Raw genomic sequence first — 25470 nt, forward strand, 5'->3', positions numbered from 1 at the left:
TACTAGTGATGCACAGTAAATGGATGTAAGGTAGACGGAGAAAAGTACCAGTAACATTTGAGACCTATATGTATTTCTTCTCATATTTTAATTTAAAAAAATGACATTTTCATGTAAAATGGCAGTGCATAAGCAGTAGTGGGGTGGCCCACTGGTTAAATGGAGGTGAGTTCAAGGGTGTATGATACTTGGAAAAATGTAGGGGTGAGTATATCATGGTGTGAGTGCACCTGAGATAGATGTGGGCTTCCACATAGGCAGTGGTCACCATTTTTCCTGGCATGGACCCGGACAGGAGGTCAGAAAATCTCTGCTGGAAGAGTGAATGAGGTAGCTTTGCTATTTCAACAGAGCTTTGAGGAGGAAGGAAAATCTCAAGTCAGCAGGGCTTTTGCAATGACACTAGAGTGAGACAGCTGCCCCCAAGCATCTGTCAGTATCGCAGTGGGACACTGTCCTTGAAATTTCAAAGGCTTTTATTTGTAATCCACTCCTTACTATAATTTCCCCCAGAAGGGATACAATTTTAACAGGAAGTAAACTGGGCAAAAGGTAATGGGGATTCTGAAATCAAGTTTAGTGGAAGTAAATATTGAAAGACGTGATAAGGCAGTTTTGGAAATCTGCAGTTTGTTATTTTTTACAAGTCGTGTGCAAAACCTGGTTTTCCCAATTTCATCGTTGTCTCAGGGACCTAGAAAGGAATCAGATGTAGTACAAAAATGTTAAGTATTTCATCTAGATCTTAGACAACAGTGATCCATCAACTCACCTTTTTCTCCTCCTCCAATACACATTTTATTCGCACCCTGTCCTTTGTTTCCCCACTGCCATGCCTTTCCATCAGTTGGACACTGGGGGGGCAGTTGTGAATAGAAAATGAACGCAAATGGAGAATTCATAGAGATCTTACTCTACTTACAATAAATATATAAGTACATGTATTAGATTTTATTTATTTACTTTTGTTAGATATAAACACTTTTATACCTAAGGAAGTTAAGCACTTAACATATTTTATGGGAATTCTCATGTAATTGCAATTGTATATGTGTACAGGACCTACATAAAGCATTTTTGAGGGGGAAAAAGCTAAATTTAGTAAGTAGGAATGAAGCTGAAGAAACTTCACTTACTAGCAAAATATACAGAGGAAAAAATGTAGCTTCTGATAACATGAATGAGAGGTTTCACTGTAATAATAAATATAATGCTTTCGAATAGAAATATCTTACAAACTGTATTAGGATTATAATCTTGGATTTTCAGTTCTCAAGAAACTATTTGTTTTCTCACTTTTAAAAAAATCAATTTTCCTCCTCTGTGTTGTATTAGTCACAAAGTGGTATTTTGATTAACGATTATAAAAATAGTAATGTTCATGAAAAAGCAAGTCCAAACAGTGTGAGAGGAATGATACTATAAAGAAAGCAGGAATCATCCACAATCTATGTTACTACCTAGAAATGACTACTGTGCATGTTTGGTGAATAAATATATTTCTAACCTTTTCCCTCCCTTCTGTCTCCTCCCCCATCCTTTTGCTGCCCAGCGTCCTGCCAGTAGGCACTAACCCTTAAACCGATATTGCCAGCTCAGATCTGTCTCGTGAGTGTCACTCTTGTTTCTCACAAGCTCCTCCAACTCAATACCATTTTAATGTCACTTCCAGTTGTGGAGGCAACCTGCCCCCTCACACACTGTAATTCCTATATCAACTTAGGCCGTTGGATGACATTTGTATACTTTTTGCCACATAAATCTTTCAACCTTGGGAACTCTCAAACTCTGCAAAGAAATCACCCAGGGAGCCGATTCCTGCTCCTGCTCTCAGCAATCCTGAGTTGGTCGGTGTTCCCATGAGCATCTCAGGAATCTGCTTTGTTTCCCAGACAGCCCTCACCCCCAGGTAACTTGGCACAGCTGGTCTCAAGCCCACAGTTCCAGAAGCTCCACATGTCCTCAAGGACAAGCAGGTGAATGTTAAATTGTTACTCTTCCTCCCACTCTTACTGCTTTTTTTCATAAATTGTTGGAGCAGCCAAACTTAGAAATGCCTGCTGTCAGCTTGAGTGTTCTGTGTAACCCGGGAGGTTCCTGGGGACACACTCAGTGGGGAAGGACATACCAAAGTGTACTTGGTACAGACGCAAAAACTCAGGATGCAGAACATGTTAATTACCTGATTTCTTTCTGTGAAGTGAATTTTGTTAGAATTTGTTTAGGTTTTCACACAGGTTATTCAGCTGCTAGAAGGAGGAGGTCCAGCTAAGGTAGGAATTTAGGACACAGTAAGATACAATCATGAACTGTTGGAGCTGCAAGGACTTCCAAGGTCATGGGAGCCAATGTTCTTATTTCACAAAGAAGGGGACTAAAGGCCAGGGCGGTGAGGTACCTTGCTCAAGGCCACACAGCAAGTCATGGGCAGAGTCAGATGTACAACTTACCATCCCAAGTACCTCCTCTCTAGTATTTGTTCTTATCCTACACAGGATCACATCCCTGCGGCTCACAGGGGTCTGACATTTAATAACACGAGAATTATAGAGACTCCCACATCCTGGAGGTCCTGAGACTTTCTGAGGGCATGACAGACTCTGCTCATTTAGTTTTCGGGGTCTTAGGGAACATACACTCACTTTGTAGAATGGCCAAAGGAATAGTCTGTGCTTTTACGATTATTTCTCACTCACTCAATCCCAGCAGCAAAGGGGAAATCAGAAGCAAGGTGTCATTCTGGGGAAAATCCCACAGCTCTGATGCATTGTCCCTTATGGTGAATGATAGTGCAATCCTATTCTTTACCAGTTCCTTCCTGAGTGATTATTGCTGGCTGCTCAGGACTCTGGTAAGGTGTTGTACTAGGGACTTGTTCAGTCATCTTCTTTTAAAATGTACTTTTTTTCAAAATCTAACTTGTTAGGCTGATCATTGTGAGGTCATTAATGGCTGAAAATGGCTTATGCAATCACATTTGCTTTCTTCCTCCCCCTACATTGCATGTTAAAGTAGCCTTTTTATTGCTTTAACTCAAGAAATAGAGCACCAGATGTTGGACAATTGGGACATGGGTAGGTACTTAAAGGGATAGAGTAGAGGAGGAGGAAGTTGGAATACATTTCAGTAGGATCTTCATGTCTTGTCCTTTAAATATAGGCCTAATAGCAGGCAGAGTTGGGATGGAACCCTGTGACTTCAGAAAGGAGAGACCTAGTTGTTTTGTTTTGTTTTGTTATGTTAAAGCTTGTCCTCCTGCCCATTCCAACCTCACTCCTCAGGCCACACACGCACACATGTAATTATGGAGAGAACAACCAGATCTATCAAAAGTTATTTTTAAGCTAGATAAGTTCACAAAGCTCTCGTTAATCTAGGAATTAGAGAATGGAAAATATGCGCAATAATCACATAGAGCAGTCATTGTGAATTTCTGGCTCAGGTAGATTTCAGTCTCCTCTCAGCTCTAGCAGACAATTCAGGTTCTCTATTTTGAGAAAAGTAGTGGATAGCCCTGGCTGGTGTGGCTCAGTGGATTGAGTGCTGGCCTGAAAACCAAAGGGTCACCAGTTCAATTCCCAGTCAAGGCACATGCCTGGATTGGGGGCCAGGTCCTCGGTAGGGAAATTACAAGAGGCAACCACACATTGATGTTTCTCTCCTTCTCTTCCTCCCTCCCTTCCCTTCTTTCTCAAAATAAATAAAATCTTTAAAAAAAAGAAAAAGAAGTAGCAGATAGCACCTTGCTCTTATATTATAATGGTCAAAAATTTAAAAGAAGCCCCGAATCTTGGAGTTTATTAAACTTCAGAGCTAACACAACATTGTGATTAAATGGAAAGATATACCTTCTGGAGTCAAACTTCAAATCTCACTTTCTTATCTTTCCTTTTTTTTTAAGGCACGATATTTATTTACTCAAAACGCCAGTATCATCACTCTGCTGTAGTAAGAATGAGGCAAGGTATTAGCAATAATAAAAACAAAATTTTATGGACAAAGCTATCAGTCATTTAAGAAAAAGAACAAACAGCCCAAGTGATGATCATTTTAGTTGAGAACACCAGTGTTATGTGAACTTTCTGTTAAAATTTTCTAAAAATCAAACTATTTTACCTCAAACAGACTTAGTTCACCAAAAAGGAGCTATGAGAGAAAAGGGGGATTCATAAAGTATGTTTTTTTAAAAAAAAGGGCTTGGAAGGAAAAAAATAAACTTAGAAAGTATATGGAGGAGTAAGTTTTGTATGGGACCCAGGCAGAGGCCTAGTTCATCCCGAGTCTTCAGACAGATCCCCTGGGCACACACTGCACGGCGGCACCTCTTCCTTAGTCACACAGCCCATTCTAGCCCACCAGCCACCAGTGGAGGTGTCGTGATGTACTCTAATCAGATTCTTAAAGTATTTTTTACCTAACCAAAAAGTTCTTTAAAAAGTGTAACAAATGTAAAAATCCCTCATTTTTCACTCTGCCTTGTTTGGCCTCTATGATGTCAACTGAACTTTAAGGTTTTGTATGTACAGTGTGGTGAGTTAGTGTTATTTTTAAAAGGAAAAAACCCCATAAAGTTAATGACTGCCCACAGATAAGACATGGGGTGAGGTCCATAACTGAATCAGCCATGGAGTGTTATGTTAGTCCATTGTAAACTCTTGGAAGTTGAGACTGGGAACTGTGCATCTGACACATCCGAGTACACAAGGAGAGGGGGAGAAGCCTATCTTATTCCAGTTCTGACAAGGCACACGGTCTTCAGAATGCTCGTCCATGTTCGTGGCGCCATTTATTGGATACCCATGTTTCAACCAGCACTGGACATGCTGCACGCCATGGACTATAATCTCCTTCTGCATTGGCAGCTAGATGATGCCAGAAAACAGCAGTTCCCTTTTTGGGCTGAACACTAGCTCCTACTTTAGGAAATAACAGTGCCTCTTCCTGCTAACACATCACTCAAATAAAACAGCCATGTAGCAATTCTCTTTCCTGTCCCTAGCTCTTTGAAAGCATTCCTCTTTCCAAAATCAAAATGGGATTCATATTGTCCCCCCACTCCGTAATTCACTACCTGTAATTCCTCTGCTTTGGAAACATTGAGTCCTTTTAGGTCTTGTATTCTCATATTAATCTGAGACATCACAGGGTTTTCATAACCAGAGAGCCAGGCACTCTTAGGTACTCTGCATATTGCTCTGGTCAATTTTCCACAGCATATGCTGTAGCGTGGCTCAGGCTTGGTTTTGCTAGATCTTTGACAATTCCAGTTTCTGCATCAGAAATAATATCATGGAAGCAAATAATATGAGGCTTGTCCCACTCATCTTCCTGTTTTGCTGGAGCCAGAATGAATTTAGGATTCCGGTTTCCATTCTGGTAGCAGCAAAAGGGTTTTCCCTGTCTCTGAGGCATCATTCTGGAGCCCTCCCCATGCACAGCATTTCGCACTTCTGTCTCTCTGGCAGGTAATCCACAGCAGCCCCTTTTTTCTTCAGTGTGGTTTTCTGATCAGACTGGTCACCTGAAGCAGACCTATTGGCATCTTTTTCTTTAACCATTATAGACTCAAAATATTCAAAGTTACTATTAGCTGTCGGGTGTTCAGGATCTAGTTCAAGAAGCTTCTTTGTGAGCAAAAGTGCTTCATTGAGGTCTCCCTGCCGGTACACCCCACAGCTCAAATAATCTAGAACAGAGACAGCATCCACGATAGAAACCTCGCCTTCCTCCAGCTGCTTTGGTGCTTGTCCCATGCACACAGTTCTGTGTGGTAATAACCTGCTTCTGTGTAGGCCACTTGGCCCGACTCAGAAACAGTTCTCAACGTTTAGAAAAGATTTGTGCTTTTCTCCTGGAAGATTGCCCTTCGAAATGGTATGTGTATCCAAACTGTAGGTGTCCTGGAGACGCAACAGGGCTTCAGCTGCTGGAACCTGGTCACCACGAGGGAAGTACTGTCTCTGAATTGTCAGGTTAGCAATAAAGCCATCTGACACATCCTTGAGGACTACATTCTCCAACTCATTCCGCACAGCATTCAGATGTTTCACTAACTTGAAGGCATTTACAGGGTGCCCAACAAACCCTTCGGGTCTTTTGTCGCTGTGCCAGTCAGCCAATCTAATGTCTCTGCCTATTTTTTATGTGTTCTAATTTGTCTTCTTCTGCCTTATTATACTCTTTCAGGGAAGTCACCAGATCTTTCTCTGTATAACATCAAATCAGTCATCTGACTGAAGTTAAAAAGCCTGGGTGGGCCAAAAACTGGGGAAGTAGAATCTCTACAGTTAAAACACACTGGGTCTTCTTGACAGTGTTAGTTCCACAGGTTCACACACCTGGGAAGTAGGACGCGAGCACCTTCTCCAGGCCCCTGCTGCCTGTATGTAGGTGGCTACCTGCTCCTTCCCTTCAGGCCTCTGGGGGCCTGACTGGGCAGCAGAGGGAGCCAGTAAGCCTTTTTTCTTTTCCCCGTATCTCAGTTTCTGTGTAGTCTCAGATAAGATACTTAATCCCTTTAAAGTCTGTTCCTTCATCTGATAAAACAATTAGGATGAAGAGCTCTAATACAGAAGCTTGTTATGAGTACTTGTTCTAGGTCAAGAGATTAATGAATTTGTATCTCGGCTCACCCTGCCCCTAATGCCCCAAGTAGGAATCCTTTCCACCATCTCCTTCTGCTTGAGTATTTCCAGGGGAAGGAACTCTTTAATTCTTTGGATAGCTGTCTGCATAGTTATGGAGTTTGAATCTATTCATTCATTCTTTATTCAGTAAGCTAATGAGCCCCTCCTTGGTGCTGAGCACTGTGCTAGAAAGCTGTTCTCTGTATGGAATCCCAAATCCATAACCCTGGAACTTCTGTCCTTAGGGTTTCCTTCAGGTTCCCACGCAGCAGCCCTTTGGCTAGGGGAGGCATGTCTTCCATGCCTCTTTCCTTCCCAGAAGTATCTTCTGCTGAGTTCTCCAGCCCTCTTACTCTCCTGTTCACCAGCATCAAGTTACATTTCAATTTTTAATTCTTCTTAAAATATGGCACCCTGAAACTCTGGTCCATCTGCTGTTTGGCTATTGCTGAGTCCCCTAGGATTCTTCACTCCCTCAGATTGTCACTGTCTGCCTGGCATGATGCGTCTGAAGACTGCATTTCTTTCAGCCACTGAAGATGGTAATTGTGAATTTTTTATGTCTAAACGAATGTCTGGAGTCAGATGTGCACTTGCTGTGTGAAACAGAGGCCATGCTAGAAGGAATAGTGTTCCAAGTGAAGGGAAGGAACAGCATGTGCTAAGGAAGGAAACTCGGAGCATAGGGTGCTGATGAGGATGATGCACTCTGACCCCAATCTACTTGTGACTGAACAAAGTTTAGACACTGTGATAACAGATGCTCTGCAGTATCGTGTAGTTATGTCTGTTGTTCTGTTTAAATGCATCGCAATATTTGTGGGTTGAGATTGATTGTATTGCTATGGCACCACAAAAACAGAAGCAACCAAAGAAAAACTAGGTAGATTAGATTTACAAAAATAAAAAAAAAACTTTTGAGCTTCAAAGGGACACCATCAAAAAAGTGAAAAGACAGTCTATAGGGGTGAGGTGTATTTGCAAATCATTGGACAAAAAGTCAGTGTATATTTACAAACTGTGCAATCATTACCATTATCTAATTCCAGAACATTTTCTTCACTCACAAAAAGAAATCCCATGCCTATTAGCAGCCACTTCCCACTTCTCCCTTCTTCCAGCCCTTGTCAACTCCTAATCTACTTTCTGGCTCTCTGGATTTGCATATTCTGCACATTTTATGTAAATGGAACCATAATATATGTGCCCTTTTTGTGTGCTTTCTTTCACTTAGCATAATGTTTCGAGGCTCATCCATGTTGTAACATGTAGCAGAGCTCCATTCCTTCCGATGGCTGAACAACATTCCATTGCATGGGCATCCAGCATTCTGCCTCTCCATGCGTCGCTTGATGAATGTTTTGACTGTTCCAACTTCTTGGCTATTATAAATAATGCTGCTATGAACATTTGTGTATGAGTTTGTGTGTAGAAGTATGCTTTTAGTTTTTCTTGGAATGTACCGAGGAGTGGAATTGCTGGTTCATATGGCAATTCTGTTCTACTTTTTGAGGAACTGCCAAACTGTTGTCCAAAGTGGCTGCACCGCTTTACATTTCCACCAGCAGTATGTGAGGGTTCCAGTTTCCCCGCATCCTCATCAGCACCTGTCTCACATGTCTTTCTGATTACAGCTGGCCTCGGGGCGTGCAGTGCTACCTCACTGTGGCTTTGATTTGATTATTTTTCCCTCATTTCACTCCTATTGGGCATCTTTCATATGCCTGTTGGCTCCTTGTACATATTTTTTAGAGACTGTCCTTTGAGATTTTTTTGTTCATTTTTAATTGGGTCATTTATCTCTTTATTATAGAATTATAAGAATTTTTTTACACATTCTAGAATTTATACCAAGGAAGATTTTTTGAGGAAGGACTCCATGATGATTAGAGTTCATCCCCCCAAAAAAGATTTTATAAGAAAGAAAATGTGGTAGAAAAACAGGAAGACAGACCTGAACTTGTTTTGCAAGACAAGAATTATAGTTTTCTTTTCCATTGAGTTTTATTTCAGTAAGTAGAACATTATTTCTAATTTAACACATGGTTTATATCAACCAGCAGAAAAATAAAATTTACAGACTTTACAACATGAACATTCCAACAACCAACATAAAAAGCAAATACAAATACCAATCTCCTGTAACACCTTTAATACCAGAAAACAATGTATTAAAATCAATCTTGAGTAGATCACTGTGACCCTCTGTGACAGCCCTTCATCCCCTGTGCTGTTCCAGTGGTCACTATTACAGTAACACTCTCAGTTCTTGGGAAAGAGGGCAGACTGCAGGAGCAGGTGCAGCAACAACAAGCCTCTCTCAGTAAGGTTGAACCACATAGCGCGTTGCCTCATGAGCTCCCTCAGTTTCTTCCATTAGATGTTTTCTCAGGTTTACCTGAAATACTATTTAGTGAGAAAAGTAGACATGCTTAAACATTCACATGAGGTAGAAATTTATACATTACTTGAAAATGAAATGTCAATGAATGTTGTTACTTGGAGAATGCACAGTGAGAAATTTAACAGCCTAAAGTTATTTGAGATGTACACATTCTGACACTAGTTGATCTGAGTTGCAAAATGAATGTACTGTACTATCTAACAGAAGCTGAGTCCTTGGGTGTGGGTGTTCTTGGTGGTGGTGGTGGTTCTCTCCTTACGCTTTCAAGTCTGATTGTCTTCTCTGAATCTTCCACAGGGTGGCAGTGCAGGAAAGCCTTATACTCTTAAATGCTATGCAGGGTGAACAGTCCGGTACACATATGGGGCCTGCCAAAGAATGTAAGGCACCCCACCTACAAAAGACTGTTTTCTGAACTAGGAGTCATTGAAAAACTAGATTAGATTTTTTTAAAGTAAAACACAAGATGGGAGATGATTTACATTATAAAATTGTTTGGCTTAATTTTGTTTTTGTTTTATACCCACAAGCATTCTTTACACAGTGAGTTCATGGTCATCGTTCAGCATGGGATTTGATTTCCACAACACAACCCTGTCATCCCTTAGTGCGGTGTTAGACTGGCCTGCTCCCAAACATTGCAGATATGGGCTGTGATAAAGTCACATCAATCAAAATATAATTTTGAAAACTGAAGAGCTCTTTTATATATGTATATGTTGAGTTGAAAGTGGGATGGATATTCTAAAGTAAAGGCAAAAAATAGTATTATTTAATCAAGAAATGCAAGAGATGCCCTGGCCAGGGTGGCTCGATTGGTTGGGCATCATCCTGCGAAGTGAAAGCTTGTGGGTTCCATTCTTGGTCGGGGCACATTCCTGGGTTTTGAGTTCGGTCCCCAGTTGGGGCACATGCAAGAGGCAAACCAATCAATGTTTCTTTCTCACATCAATGTTTCTCATCCTCTCTTTTCCCCTCCCTTCTCTTCTTTCTGAAAATAAATAAATAAACTCTTAAAAACAAGAAGTATGAAAGAGAGAAAAATTTTAAAGTGTAGTTGTTATACAATTCTATATTAGTTACATTAGTTTCAAGTATACCATATGGTGATTCAACATTTTTATACCTTATAATATGATCACCCCACCCATTCTAATAATCATTTGTCCTCATGCAAACATATCACAGTATTATTGACTATTTATGCACCTTCATCTTTTCCACTCATCTTTCACCTCCTCCCCTCTAGTGACAATCCCTTTGGTCTCTGTACTTATGAGTCTGTTTTTGTTTATTTCTTTTATTTTTTAGACTCCAAATACAAATGAAATGATATGGTATATATCTTTCTCTTTCTGACTCATTTAACTTAATACAAACACCTTAAGGTTCATCCATGTTGTTGCAAATGGCAAGATTTCATCCCTTTTTATTGCTGCTTCTGTATGTACCACATCTCCTTTATCCATCCATCTGTCAATGAACTCCAAGGTTGCTTCCATATTTGGGCTTTTGTAAATAATGCTGCAATGAACATAGGACCTTTTTGAATTACTTTTTGTTTTCGTTGGATAAATACCCAGAAGTGGAATCCATGGGTCGTATGGTAGATCTATTTTTAGTTTTTCGAAGAATCTCTATACTGCTTCCATAGACTGCACCAATATGCAGTCCCACTGACAGTATATAAGGTTCCATTTTCCACATCCTGATCAACATGCGTTCTTGTTGACTTTTTGATAATAGCCTTTCTGACCGGTATCAAGTGGTACCTCACTGTGCTTTTGATTTGCACATCCCTGACGTATAGTGATGTTGGGCACCTTTTTATGTGCTTGCTGGCCTTCTGCATGTCTTTTTTGAAGACATGTCCTCCATCCATTTTTAATCAGATTGTTTTATTTTTTTTTTGTTGAGTTGTATGAGTTCCTGGTATATTTTACATATCATCCCTTTATCAGATATATCATTTGTGAATATAGTCTTTCATTTAATAGGTTGTCTTTTTGTTTTGTTGGTTTTTTTCACTGTGCAGAAGCTTTCTAGTTTGATGAAGTTCCATTTTTTAATTTTTGATTCTGTTTCCCTTGCTCAATGGACACATCCAGAAAGATGTTACTCAGACTGATAGCAAATAGTTTATTGCCCATATTTTCTTCTAGGAGTGTATGGTTTTACATTTAAGTCAATTTTTAAAGTATTTTTTTATCCTCACCCAGGAACTTTTTTCATTGCTTGGAGGGAGAGAGGGAAGGAGAGGGGAGAGAGAGGGGAACAGAAACAGAAGCATCCATGTGAGAAACATCGATCACTTGTCTCTCATAGGCTCCCTGACCAGAATCGAATCCCCAACCTAGGCATGTGCCCTGACCAGGAGTTGAACTATCAAGCTTTCTGTGTAGGGGATGACATTCCAACTGAGTCAACCTGGCCAGAGCTTTAATCTGTTTTCTGTTTGTTTTTTTATATGATATGAGGGAATGCTTCAGTCCCTCCCTCCCTCCCTCCCACTCTCTCTTTCTTTCTTTCTTTCCTTCTTTCTTTCTTTCTTTCTTTCTTTCTTTCTTTCTTTCTTTCTTTCTTTCTTTCTTTCTTTCTTTCTTTCCCTCTCTCTCTCTCTCTCTCTCTCTCTCTCTCTCTCTCTCTCTCCAATTTTCTCAGCACCACTTCTTGAAGAGTACATTATTTCTCCATTTCTATTCTTGCCTTCTTTGTCATAGATTAGTTGGCCGTAAAAATACAGGTCTATTTCTGGACTTTCTGTCATATTCCAATGATTAATGTGTTTCTTTTATTCCAGTACCATACTCTTTTGATTACTATAGGTTTGTTGTATAGTTGAAATCAGAGAGCATGATACCTCCAGGTTTGTTCTTTCTCAAGATTGCTTTGCCTATTTGGGGTCTTTTGTGGCTCCATATAAATTGTAGGATTATTTATTCTAGTTCTGAGAAGACTGTCATTGGTGTTTTGATAGGGATTGCATTGACTCTGTAGATTGCTTTGAGTAGTATGGTCATTTTAAACATATGAAGTTTTCCAATCCATGAATATGGTATAGCCTTCCATTTATTTGTGTCCTCTTCAATGTCTTAGAGTTTTCAGAGTACAGGTTTTTACCTTCATGATTAAATTTATTTCTAGGTATTTTATTTTTGATGAAATTGTAAAAGTTATCTTTTAAAATTTCTCTTTCTGATTGTTCATTATTAGTGTTTAGGAACACAGTGGATTTCTGTATATTAATTTTGTATCCTGCTATTTAATGAATTTTAAAATTATATTTTTTGAAGACTCTTTGGGTTTTCTGTATATATCATGTCATCTGCAAATAGTGACAGTTTTACCTCCTTTCCAATTCGGATGCTTTTTTTTTTTTTTTGTCTGACTACTGAGGCTAGGACTTCCAATACTGTATTGTATAATAGCGGTAAGAACGAGCATTCTTGTCTTGTTCCTGATCTTAGAGGAAAAGTTGTCAGCTTTCATTATTGAGTCTAGTGTTAACTGTTGCAGTAAGTTCTTCTGTACCCACTTTTTTGAGGATTTTTATCATAAATGGATGTAGAATTTTGTCAAATGCTTTTTCTGCACCTATTGAGATAATCATATGATTTTTATCCTTGGTTTTATAGATGTGGTAAATCGCAGTAATTGTTTTACAGATGTTAAACTACCCTTGTATCCCCTTGTATAATTCAAGATTATACAAGAGGGAGATTTATATTTGCTTTACTAGTATATTGTTGAGAATTTTGGTATCTGTGTTCATTAGGGATGTTGGCCTACACCTCTCCCTTATTGGAAAGTGTCTTTGGTTTTGGTATCAGGGTAATACTTGCCTTGTTAGAATAAGTTTGGAAGTGTTCCTGCCTCCTCAGGTTTTTTGGAATATTTCTGGAAGGATAGATAATAATTCCTCTCTAAATGTTTCATTGAATTCATCTGTGAAGCCATCTGGCCCTGAACTTTGTTTTTGTTGGGGTGGGGGGGGGGTGGACAGAGAGAGTGTGTTAGTTTACTGCTTCAATTTTATTGCTAGTAATTGATCTGTTCAGATTCTCTGTTTTTTCCTAGTTTAGTCTGTGAAGATTGTATGTTTCTAGAAATTTATCCATCTTCTGGATTGTCCAGTTTGTTGGCATATAATTGTTCACAGTATCATTTAATGATTCTTTGTATTTCTGGTACTTCTGTGGTATAATCTCTCCCCTTTCATTTTTCCTTTTTTTTTAATGTTTTTTAAAAGGTGTTATTTATATGTTGTAGAGAGGGGAAAGGAGGGAAGAAGAGAGAGAGAGAGAAACACCAATGTGTGCTTGCCTCTTGCACACCTCCAACTGGGGGGGCCTGACCTGCAACCCAGTCATATGTCCTGACTGGGAATCGAACTGGTGACCCTCTGCTTTAGGCTGGCACTCAATCTCCTAAGCCACACCAGCCAGAACTCCTCTTTCATTTCTAATACATTTTTGTGTACTCTCTATTTTTTGTTTGATGAGGCTTGCCTAGGCTAAATTTTAAGTCTTGCTGAAAAATGAATTTTACTTATCTTTTCATAGAATCTGGCCTTAGTTCAATTGATTTTTTTTCTGTTGTTTTTCTGCCTTCTATATTGTTTATTTCCACTCTGACTTTTATTTTGTTCTACTTACTTTGGGTTTTGTTTGTTCCTCTTTTTCTAGTTCCTTTACATGTATATTTATATTGTTTATTTGGAGTGGTTTTTTTTTTCAGCTTCTTGGGGGGTGGGCCTATGTAGCTATAAAATTTCTTCTTATAACTGCTTTTATTGTAGTCCTTAAATTTTGTAAGGTTGTGTTTTCATTTTCTTTTGTCTCAAGGAAGTTTTTGATTCCCTGTTTGATTTTCTCTTAATCCAATGGTTGTTTGGAAGCATTTTGTTTAATCTCCATGTATCTGTGTTTTTCCAGTTTTCTTCCTATAGTTGACTTCTTTTCATTCCATTGTGGTCAGAAAATATGTTTGTTATAATATCAATCTTTGTGAATGTATTGAGGCTTGCTTTGTGGCCTTTTTATGTCATCTATCCTAAAAAATACTCCATGTGCATAAAAGAAAAATGTGTAATCAGCAGTTTCTGGATGAAATGCTCTATGAATGTCTATTAACTAATATGACATTTAAGGCCATTATTTCCTTATTAATTTTTTGTCTAGATCTATCCATTAAGGTAAGTGGAATATTAAATTCTCCTAGTATTGTATTATTGTTAATGTCTACATTTGTGTCCATTAATATTTACATTAAATACTTGTGTGCTCCTATGTTGGGTACATAAATATTTACAATTGTGTATCTTCTTGGATTGACCCTTTTAAAATTAAGTAAAGTCCTTCTTTGTCTTTTTTTACATTCTTTGTTTTAAAATCTATTTTGTCTCATATGAGTATCATTCCCTCCACTTCCTTTTCATTTCTGTTTACATGGAATATCTTTCTCCATCCCTTTTCTTTTAGTCTGTGTGTCTTTCAGTCTAAAGTGAGTCTCTTGTAAGCAACATGTAGATAGGTGATGTTTCCTTCTATCTGTTATGCCACCCTGTGTCTTTTAATTGAAGCATTTAGTCCATTTACATTTAAAATATTTATTATGTTCTTATTGCCATTTTTGTCAATTGTTTTTTAGTCGTTTTTGTTGTTCACTGTCCCTTCCTTTGATCTCTTTCCTTTTAATTTGTTGGTTTTCCTTAGTGTTTTGATTGAATTTTTTTATCTCTTTTTTCTTTTTTTGCTGTATTTTTGTATGTTTTTGGTTTGTGGATACCATGAGGTTCATGTATATCCATCTGTATCTATAGCAGTTCATATGAAGCTGATAGGCATTTAAATTCAGTTGCATTATAAATGCAGTACATTTTTACTCCCTCTCCACTCTTGTTTACTTCATGTTTTATATCTTTTTGTTTTGTATGTCCCCTCATTATTTATTGTAGTTATGGTTATTATTCCACTTTTGTCTTTTAACCTTCATACTAGGTTTTGATGTGGTTAACTCACTGTGATTATTACATACTCCCCTTTACCAGTGAGACTTTTTTCTTTCCTGTATTTTATTATTTCTGGTTGTGGCCTCTTGTTTTCTGCACAAAGGAGACCCTTTAATATTTGTCATAAGGCCGTTCAGTGGTTGTGAACTCTTTTTGTTTTTGCTTGTTTGGGAAACTTTATTTCTCCTTCATTTCTGAACAGTAACCTGTCTGAGAATAGTATTTGAGGTTGTAGATTCCTTTCTTTCAGCACTATAAATGTTTTCTGCCACTCTCTTCTGGCCTATAAAGTTGCTTGTGAGAAATCAGCTGATAACCATAGGAGTTTCCCTTGTATGGACTTGTTATTTTCATTCTGCTGCCTTCAGGAAATCTCTGTATCCTTAACTTTTGTTATTTTAATTACAATATGTCTTGATGTGGGTCTCTTTGGGTTTATCTTGTTTGAAACTTTCGGTGCTTCCTGGACCTGGATGCTGTTTCCTTCCCAGATTGGAAAAATTTCAGCCAGTATTTCTTCAAATATTCTTCCTGTTTCTTTCTCTCTTCTCCTTCTGGAAACCCTATAATGCAAATATTAGTGCACTTGATGTTACCCTAAGATCTTACTCTGTTGTCATTTTTTTTATTCTCTTTTTTATATTACTGTCCTCATTGTGTAATTGTCACTGTTCTGTCTTCCAGGTTGCTAATTCTGTGTTAAGTAATTTGTTGTCAATTTTTTTCTAATGTACTCTTCATTTCAGTTATTCTTCATCTCTGATTTTTTTTTGTTACATCTTTTATTTGTTGAAGTTCCTGTTTTTGAGTTCCTGTTTGTTGAGAGTGTGTGTGTGTGTGTGTGTGTTGGAGGGGGGTGTATATATCAAGTTTGTCGAGCATCCTTATGACCATTCCTTTGCATTATTTATCAGGCAAATTACTTATCTCTATTTTATTAGGGTTGTGTGGTTTTTTTGCTCATTTGGGGCATATTTTTGTGTCTCCTCATTTTGTTTGACCTTCTGTGTTTGTTCCTCTGAGTTTTATGCAATAGCTATTTCTCCTAGTCTTGAAAAAAGTGGGCTCTGTGTAGACTGTGTCAAATAGTTTTGGCAGGCCAGTTGTCATCAGGGCAGGTGTGTACTGTGTCTAGTGTGTCCTCTAGTCTGAAGGAGTGGATCCCAGACGGGCCAGCCTTGTGTGAGCCTGCTTCTGTTCCTTTCAGATCTGGCTGGGGCTGCTGGTATAGGTGCTCTATTGCTTTAACTGTGTTGTCAGGTTAGGTTCTGGGTGAGGTCTGTTCTGAGTGATTGAATCTGAAAGCCCTACTAGCCCCACCCTTTCTCTAGGTGGGCATCCTGTATGTGCTCACAGCTGCATTTGCTAGTTCTCTACCCTCTCCAGGTGGACCAGCTCTGCCCAGGTGCACAGCTGCACCCCATTTACTCCTCATGGGTCAGCCCTGTGTGTGGGTACTACAGAGTTTTGCTAACTCTGCACCTTTTTTGAAGTGGGCAGCCCACATGCACATGCAGTAGTGCCCCACTATCTCCACACTTTCCCTCTTAAGGGAAACCCTGCAGGCAGATCCCATGGCCTTTTGCTAGTATCACACCCTCTTCAGACTGGGGACCCCACACAGGCACACAGTAGTACCCCACTGTCCCCCCACCTTCTCTGAACAGGGCAGTCCTGCAGGTAAGTACTTCAGCATGTACTCTCTATGCCTTTTCTCCAGGCAGGGGAGCCCCACATGTAGCCTAGTGGGTATTCAAAGCAGTACCCTGTAGCACCTACTTAGTCTCTGGGTGGAGGTGCCCCTTGTGTGCATGCTATGATGCCTTCCTATTCCTGCCGGATCCAGCTCCAGTAGGGTTAGCTAAGGATGTGCTACAGTGCCCTGCAGTTTGGTCAGCAACCCTGGATAGAGTTCCTGCCAGTTATCACTGTGCAAGGGAAGCTTAAACAATGACGCTACTCATTCCTTTATCCTGGCTTGTTCCCTTATCTCCTAAAGCTCTCTCATGGTTCTTCTGCCTTCTGTATGTTGTCTCTCTCTCTGTTGCTTGTTGTGCAGAAGATGTTCAATTGGCTCACAGTTGTCTCTCAGGAGGAATTGCTCTAAATATAGGTATACATTCAAGATGTTCCTGGGTGGGGGCATGCTGAGCATTTGCCTAAGCCACCAACTTGGACGCCTCCCACAGAGTGTTTTTGATGTTCCATAGAGATTTTGGATTTTTAACCAAGACTTCCCTTATTGTATGTAGCTTTAAAGGTATGTTTAAATTACTTGCTAATACTATTTGCCTCACTTTTATGACACATTTGACTTTAAGTTAATGAACAATAAATGTAATCAATACTTGTGAATTTCTACAAAACCTGTTTGATACACATTAAGTCTTGAAAGTTTATCAGCTGGGACAATACCTAGTTGGAGAAATTCAGAATCACTCTTCATGTGCACATCCCACTGGTGGTAGGATTGGGCAAGGAGAGCAATACTCAGCTGCATTTGACGTACGCGTATACTCAGAATTTGGAAACAGACCAAGAACCTGAGTGTATTCTGAGGAGTTATATCTGTGCTATATCAAGAATGTTTTTCTAAAACAGCCTATAAGCATAATCAAGTAATTTCAAGCCTTTTTTGTTTTCCCTGGTTCTGTCTCTGCCCTCCCTTCCCACCCTCCACCTACCTTACTACCTCCAGGTTACTTCAGGATTAGTCTCCGCTATTCATATTTCCATTTTTAGTGTTCTTTTTCATTTGCCTTTTTATGTTTCTTTTTTAAAACTACAATTTCTTGCTATCCAGGCTGTGTTTGATATTGGAAATGTGGCGTTTTGTTTTTAAATTTATGGTAGACTTTATTTTTTACCTCAAAATTAAGGGGAATGTCAAGAGATTTTCCATGTCTTGTCTGCTCCCACATACACACAGCCTTCCAAGTCAGGTAATAGCTGAAAGAGCCTTAGGGTTAGCTTCTATTGTCATTCTCACACTGTTTCAAAGGAGGCTTCATCTCCATGTCCAACCATTGGCTAAGGCTGGAAAAAGGGGTGTTTTTCATGGTAGAGTTACCTGATACAGGAAATATTCAACTTGTCCAAAAAGCTGTAGTGTTTTATTCTGTAAGTGATTACTTAGGATGCTGGCAGAGCCACACTGGAGTAATTTCGCTTGGTGAGAGCTTGCTTCACTCTCTTCATTACTGTAAAGTCTTAGAATAATGCTGACAAACATTTTATTCCCAAACACATGCAGGGCCTCCTCCCAAGCCTCAGCCTTAAGGTATAAGTTGTAATATTTGGTCTCATGCTTGTCCAGCTTTTTTGAACACACTCACAGTGTTTTAAACGTTGCCCATTTTTATTAGTTTGTCATTGCTATTTGAGAAGGGAGAGACCATACTCCTCCATGTCTAGTCAATTCTGGAATTATTAAGGAATAAAAGAGATGTCTGAGTGAAGGGTGCAATGAAGGTGGTTGACTTTTTATGTGTTAGCAGATGGTGTACTCTCAGTGTGACCCTGAATCAAAGGAGGGCCCAGGAACTCTCAGTTACAGTGCGTGAGATCCTGTTGGCTTAATAACCTTCAGAGGACACCTTTGAGTCAACTGAAAGTTAATACAAAATACCTTATAGACCAGTTCTGTCCTGGGAAGTTAGGGCACTTAACTCTCAAGGCCCTGAAATACAGGTAGAGAACAGCCAGTTTGAAGGAAACTAACATTCATTTTGTTAATAGCAATTGTTAAACTAATTCACAATTTGTGAAGACTGCAGCCCTAGAGCCCTACTCTGAGGAACAGTTGTTCTGCCCTTATGTACCTTAGGCTTACTTGACATGAGGTTATCAACATTCACTTTGCAAAGAGCCACCAAAACAGTGTTTATTGGTCACCTCTTTATACATATTCTAGGCTTCTTTGAATGGTCTGAATTTTTAATTCCATCCATGAGATAGGTAGGATAGAGTATGGCGTAGAGGGAGTTTGTGATCCAGGTGGCTTGGAAAACAGGCTAACAGGCAGATGTGTAGGAATAAGTCAAAAGGGCAGGGACACAGGAAGAATCATTCAGCCCTGACTGGTGTGACTCGGTTGGGCATTGTCCCTCAAAGTGAAAGGTTGCCAGTCAATTCCTGGTCAGGACTCTTGTCTGGGTTGTGAGTTCAATTCCCAGTCAGAGTACGTATAAGAGGTAACCAATTGATGTTTCTCTCTCATGAGATGTTTCTCTTCCTCTCTTTGTCCCTCCTTTCCCCTCTCTCTAAAAATAAATACAATATTTTTAAAAAGAATCATTCAGAGGTGTATGGTTTGACGTTGGATATTTTTATATTGGTTTTTGTCCTAGAATTTACATTTTAATGATACTTACACTACAATTTAACATTTGTTATGTTGTAGGTTCAATGATAAATTCTTTACATACATTAGTTCATTTAGTCCACAACACAAACCTATAAGGCTCACTTTTTCCCCCTGTGCTTATAAATAAGAAGACTGAGGCTCAGAGGTTTTCTTTAGCCTGAAGTCACACAGATAGGATATAGTAGAGTTAGAATTCAAATCAAAATCTTTGATTCCAAAATTACGACTTTGGGTTATAAAAGATGCTCTTGAAATTCTATAGAACCATGGTAGCATTTTCCTGATCTGTCATCCAGGTCGCAGATTGCAGAACAGGAGGTAGCTAGGTCCCTAGCCTCTTCTTTTAAGGACACCAATCCCATTCAGGAGAGTTCCACCCTCCTGACCTAGTTACCTTCCAAAGGCTCCTCATCAGAATGCCATCGCCTTGGGGACTAGATTTCAACATATGAATTGGGAGTGGACACAACAAAACAATAATACTTATGACTAGGATGACTAGACCCAGGGATTGCCTAGGGCAAACTCTGTTTACGTCTGCTGTCCTGGTGTACGTCTTGGTAGCACCCCCTTTCACTCTCAATAGAGTCCCAATTTTGACAACAGAGTATAGTCACCCTATATATAACCTCATTTTTGCCAGAATAGATCTAAGGAGAATGAAATGGTCAGTCTTGGGCCCCTGAGAGGATGGCTAGCTGTCTCTCTTGCTTTCCCATGGGCCACCTATGCCACCTACTTCAGTCATCTTTAGAGAAATGGCAACTTTTGGTCTTTGGACTGTCTTGAGTCTAGATGGTTATGCACTGCAGATCAATGAGTTCTTGGTGGTATTTTCTGACACTCCTGTATCTAAACATCTCAGTTCTCCCTTCCTGGTTTCCTTGGCAATCAGCCTCTGGCAGTGTCAGAACTTTCCATTCAGACCTCAAGGCCCATCAGCCATTGACCAATCAAGGGTACTAGTCAAATGCATTGGTCAGAAAAACTTGAAGTACTAGCTCTTCTAACAGACACTGTATTCTTATGGACCAGATAAGATACTCAAGTAATATTTCCAAGAACAAAACTTCATATGATTGTTAATGATTTGTGCAGAAATAGATCTGGAGCCACATAGAATAAGCGAATACCCTTACTAGTCTTCACAGACAAGTAGCGTTAGCAGTCTTTAAACTCTTGCTTTGCCTTTGAGAAAAAGAGTATGAGAATCAAAGTAGTGGGTTTTTTTTTAAAGTTTTCACTTCATCCCATATTTTAACTCAAAAGTAATAAAATATTAAATAATGTATACCATTAATATCATATTTCCTTTTGTTGTTCCAGTTTTTCAAAGAGATTTTTCATCTGTTACCTTATTTGATCTTCTACCGCTTCTGTGATTAAAGTAGAGCAGTAAGTTTACTTGTTTTGTAGAGGAAGCACGTGTGCTAGGGAGAGGCTAAGTGACTTCTGTCAGTTGCAAGTAAAGCCAAGGCCAAAACCAGCAACTGTCCCCCTAACCAAGGCCCTTCCACAAAACCAAAGTGAGCCTTGGCTCTTCATTTCCATTTCATCGGCATGTTAACTCAATAGCTTACAAATCACGCTCATTTTGATTATACTCACTCTGGAATGAGTGTACCATTTGGTACTTGAAGTGGTTATCCCTGTCTCCCCCCACACTCCCGTCTTTCTCTCAATTCATCATGTCAACACACCAGTCTCTACCATCTCTTCTCTACTTTTTCCTAGTGTTTTAGAGAAGCAGGTCGGAATGTAGGCTGCTTGGAAAAGGGAAAAATGCCTCAAGTTTCAATGTTTGCAACTGATTGTCTATTAGTTGGATCTGATAGACCATGAAGATGCAGGATCATAACTTCAAAACCACATGACTTCATATTTGAAGATGGGAGCCCTTTAATCTTGTTGATTTTTGGCAGTGGAATGAATTGTAGACAGATTTTAAAACTGAAGTTTTGGACTATGAAATGTGTTAGTTAAGTTGTTATTATCCAGGAAAACATGTAGAAGTCTCCACATAACGATCAGTGCTTATTCCTGGGGATTGATTAGGAAATGGCATTCAATTGCTTTTTTCACAACATGGAAGGCAACTTATGACATGTCTTTCTCCTTCCAGACAGTGAAAACTCCCTGTTAGAGTTTCTCCTTTGCTTGGGCATATTTAGTGCAGGCAGATGTGGGTTCCAAAATGACATAGCCCATCCTGTGGCATGGAAACAAAGTGAAACCACCCAGCTCTTCCTAATGGACGTAGAAAGGAGAGAATATGATTGATTTATTCAGGGAAACTTGGCATATCTCACTTCCAGGCCCTACTTATGTCATAGGATGTGATTTCAATGCTGATGGAGCTTCTGGAAATAAGTGCCATGTGACATTGCCAGTAAGTCCATATTTTGAAGGTTGTGGTTGTGGTGTCATTCTTACAACTTTGGCACCATTGGAAGTGGTGCCACCATATAGTGGTGGGGCAGTCAAGTCACAAGTTAACTGTGCAGAGCAGCTTATTTGGAGAATGTTTAAGATAAATGGTTTCTTAAGCCTCCTGTGTCTTGGAACTGAGCCATGAAAGCAAGTCTCAGCACCCTGGAAATGATGAGTTGTGTTTGCAGAAGCTACCCATATTTCAAAGGAATGCTGAGCACGGAACTAAGGAACAGCTCCACATACAGAATTTGATAGAACTGTGTGCCTCATGCTTGGTTGTGTTTCAGACAGCCTCATTGTTTGAACTTCATTTCTCAATATGCTGGTTTAATTCAGTAATGGTCCAAGCAGGATTTTGAGGGACTTTATGAACAGCTATCAAGAGTTCACTGCCTGCACTCACTACATGAACATACAATTGAGTTAACCATTTAGAATTGGATTTTGGAGGAAACAGCAGGTGGAGGAAGATGTAGCTGGTTGCTGCTGGCGGGGGCTGCTGGCGGGGGCTCTGGATCCAGGGGCGACATGTTAGTGCTGGCTGCCACCAAAGAGAGAGAAACAAGGGTGCCTAGAAGAGTTGAGGCCTAAGATCCTCACTAGGAACCGCATTGTCTGACTGCTTATGCAAATATGTTCTTCCCAGAAAAAAATTGGGTGATGCTAACCTATTCTGTGCACTTGCAGAAGTTCTTGGTTTCTGTCTGGCTCTACATCTAAGCCACCAACTAACTTGGTGGCCTCAGAAAAATCACTCTGCTTCTCTTAGCGTGAAGATTGGTGTCATTGGTATTTTTCCACCCTTTTTCTTTTATTAACCCGTGAACCCTTTTAAAGTCATTAAATTTTCATTCCCATGCTGTTTTTGAAATCACAAAATGCCCATGGTGAGTACAATCAAAATAATATATTGAGCATGTTATTTCTGAAAGATATTTGACCGACTCAACATGCCACTTATTGTGCTTCCCAAATCTGAACTCTGGAGGTTTCCGAGGACTCTAAAACCTTACATTCTAGGTTGTGAGATGTAGTGATACCAGTGTGCTTTTAAATAACAGCCTCGTGGTTTTATCTATACGGTTTTGTCAGCAAGACTGGCAGGAAAGCTCACTTTACTGTTTACTTTATTCTGGGTATGAACTGCCCTGGACTTTTTCATCAGATGCCCACAGATGTACAGGTCAGGGTCTGAAGTGTCTGTTTCTCTGTCTCTTTCTCAATGCCTTTCAGCAGTTAATTTGCTCTAAAAAGAACTGTTTCATGGCTCCTTCTTTGACAATCTCTGATTGCTTACCTGGTTTAGATGTTGCATTTTGTTGATTTCGTTGCCTACATTGGAATGTTGGGAGTAAATATTGCCCTAACTATGGGTTATTCTCAGAATGACCTTCATTGAATGCTGTTAGTTTTCCATGAGTTAACATACTTTTTATCAGTCTTTTTCCAGCCTGGTTGTATAAAATGTCAGAGCTTGACAAAAACTGAGGGTGTCAGATTCAACCCTCTCCTTTTTACAGATGAGAAAACTGAGGCTCCAAATTCACTGCAATGGAAGCCCTCTGGGAGTCAGTCACTCTGGTTTTGCTCTGCTGTGGCCTCTCCCTTCATATGGTTACATGACACCTGTGGTTTTTCACAGCTACTATTCCCATCAGCTCTTCTTTACATATTGGCTCCCTTCATAAATGTAGAACTTGGGTGACCTAATTAAAGATGTTGATTTTTGCATTGCTCAAAGCTTCTACAGCTATAAATAAGGAATGGTGGGAAGTTGCTTGATGGCCTTTCAGTTGAAATGATAATCTCTTAGATTGCTGGAGTTTCTTTCTTACAAGAGCTAAAAGCACCTCTTGCATATTGTCACATTCGTCTTCAACGTCCTTGTGGAACTATGCAGACAGATTTGACTGTCTTGATGAGTCAACAAAACCCTGAGCAAGGTTTTATTAAAGGGCCCACTATGTGCCCTGCCCATAAGCTAAACTTAGTTATGAGGATTTAAAATATTAAAAGTACAGTCTTATCTTTGAGTAGGTACATTTTTATCTTTGAATATATACTGAAGCCACTATTTAAACTATTTTACAACCAATGAATATTCAAAAAAGACTTGTTTTTCCCCCTAAAATCAGTTTTGTGGATCCTCTTATTGGTGACTTTGTCGTCTCTCTCCTAGTGACTCTGAATATAATGAGCGACCATATAATTGGTCACACTTTTGAGAATAAAAGGGAGTGCTGTTAATAATCACATCAAGAGAACAGATGGGACCAGAGCAGCAGTGGGCAAAACAGGGTGTGTGGTCACCCTAAATGTACTGAATCACACACAGGAAAGACTTAATCCAATGCTTTTGACTAAGCTTGTAAATCAGACTTGCATTACCTTGAGTTTCTGAAATTGCAGAAAAGCTAGAGCAGTCCACCACACCTTCTCAAAATGTAAAACTCCTAGGAGAAATCTGGAATGGCCAAGGAAGAAATATGTATATGCTAATATAGGGGGGGCGCAATAAAACCAGAATTATCGTCTCAAGGGCAGGCCCTTTGTAGTACAGGCTTTCTCCGAATAGGTGAGTATTGTAGGAACCCACCTATATTAGCATACCAGCTGGTATTGTTGTGAGAGACTGTGTTTGGCTTCAGTGAATGGCTTTTTAAGATTCTTTCTCAATCAGTGCCTTTGCCCATTTCATGATGGGTGTACCTGCACACATTGTGCTGAGTGTTCAGCAGTTTTTGACCAAAAATGGCTTTGCCCCCATGCCCCACCCTCCCTATTCACCCCATCTCACCCCAAGGGACTTTTTTGTTTGTTTGTTTTCCCAATGAGAAAAAGTCCTCAAGGGAAACACTTTGCCGATGTGGAAGAGGTGAAATAAAAAACAGCAGAAGCCAGTAAAAGGCACTAAAATCAACAAGTTCAAAAACTGTTTGGTTCAGTGGCAAAAACGTCTCCATAGGTGTATTGCATCAAATGGAGAGTACTTTGAAGGTGACTGAAGTTGAAATATGTAAGAAAAAATACATGATTTTTAAATAAATTCTGTGTTTTTTTGAGTCCCCCCTTGTATTAATCTGCTTGCATGAACAGTAAAGTTTATTTTTCTTTATAACCCCCATCAGAAGGTTATAAAGAACCTCCTTTCAATTTTTATGAAAGGGTGGTAGGAAAGTTGTGTGCAACCAGTGCTACAGAACATTAGTGTACTGTAAGCCTTTCATAGGAATATTGCCAAATTTGGATCATCATCTAAAATGTATATTCTGGGTCTTCACGCCATTACTAAAATGCCTCTCTGGTGACATCCTGACTGGTGTTAATGGACCATGAAATGTATTGGAGAATAGGGACCAACCGGCTCTTAGTTAAGGGAGAAAATGTTGGCAACATGAAGCCATCAACAAACAGTGTTTTTCCTGGGATATACAAAAACTCTGCTTTGTTGGTTCATAGGAGATCAAGGCAGGTGTCTTTAAATAGTCACTTCGGCCTGAAGTGTGTCCACATGAAGACTGGGACAACCACAGACACATTATTGCCACTGTAAACCAGTGCATCACTATAGTTCGATTACTAAAAGTCTGGCAGTGAAATACCAGAGTGTTCTGTGGGAACAGAAAGACTA

General features: G+C 39.5%; 1 pseudogene; it reads right to left on the minus strand.

Moving 5' to 3' along the window:
* Positions 1-4725: 4725 nt before the first annotated feature.
* The window catches only part of LOC123821184, a 43951-nt pseudogene continuing 23206 nt past the window's right edge, over positions 4726-25470 (minus strand).

Source organism: Phyllostomus hastatus, unplaced genomic scaffold, assembly GCF_019186645.2.
Source record: "Phyllostomus hastatus isolate PE091 unplaced genomic scaffold, TTU_PhHast_1.1 phas_contig_38, whole genome shotgun sequence".
In the NCBI taxonomy this organism is placed as follows: Eukaryota; Metazoa; Chordata; class Mammalia; order Chiroptera; family Phyllostomidae; genus Phyllostomus; species Phyllostomus hastatus.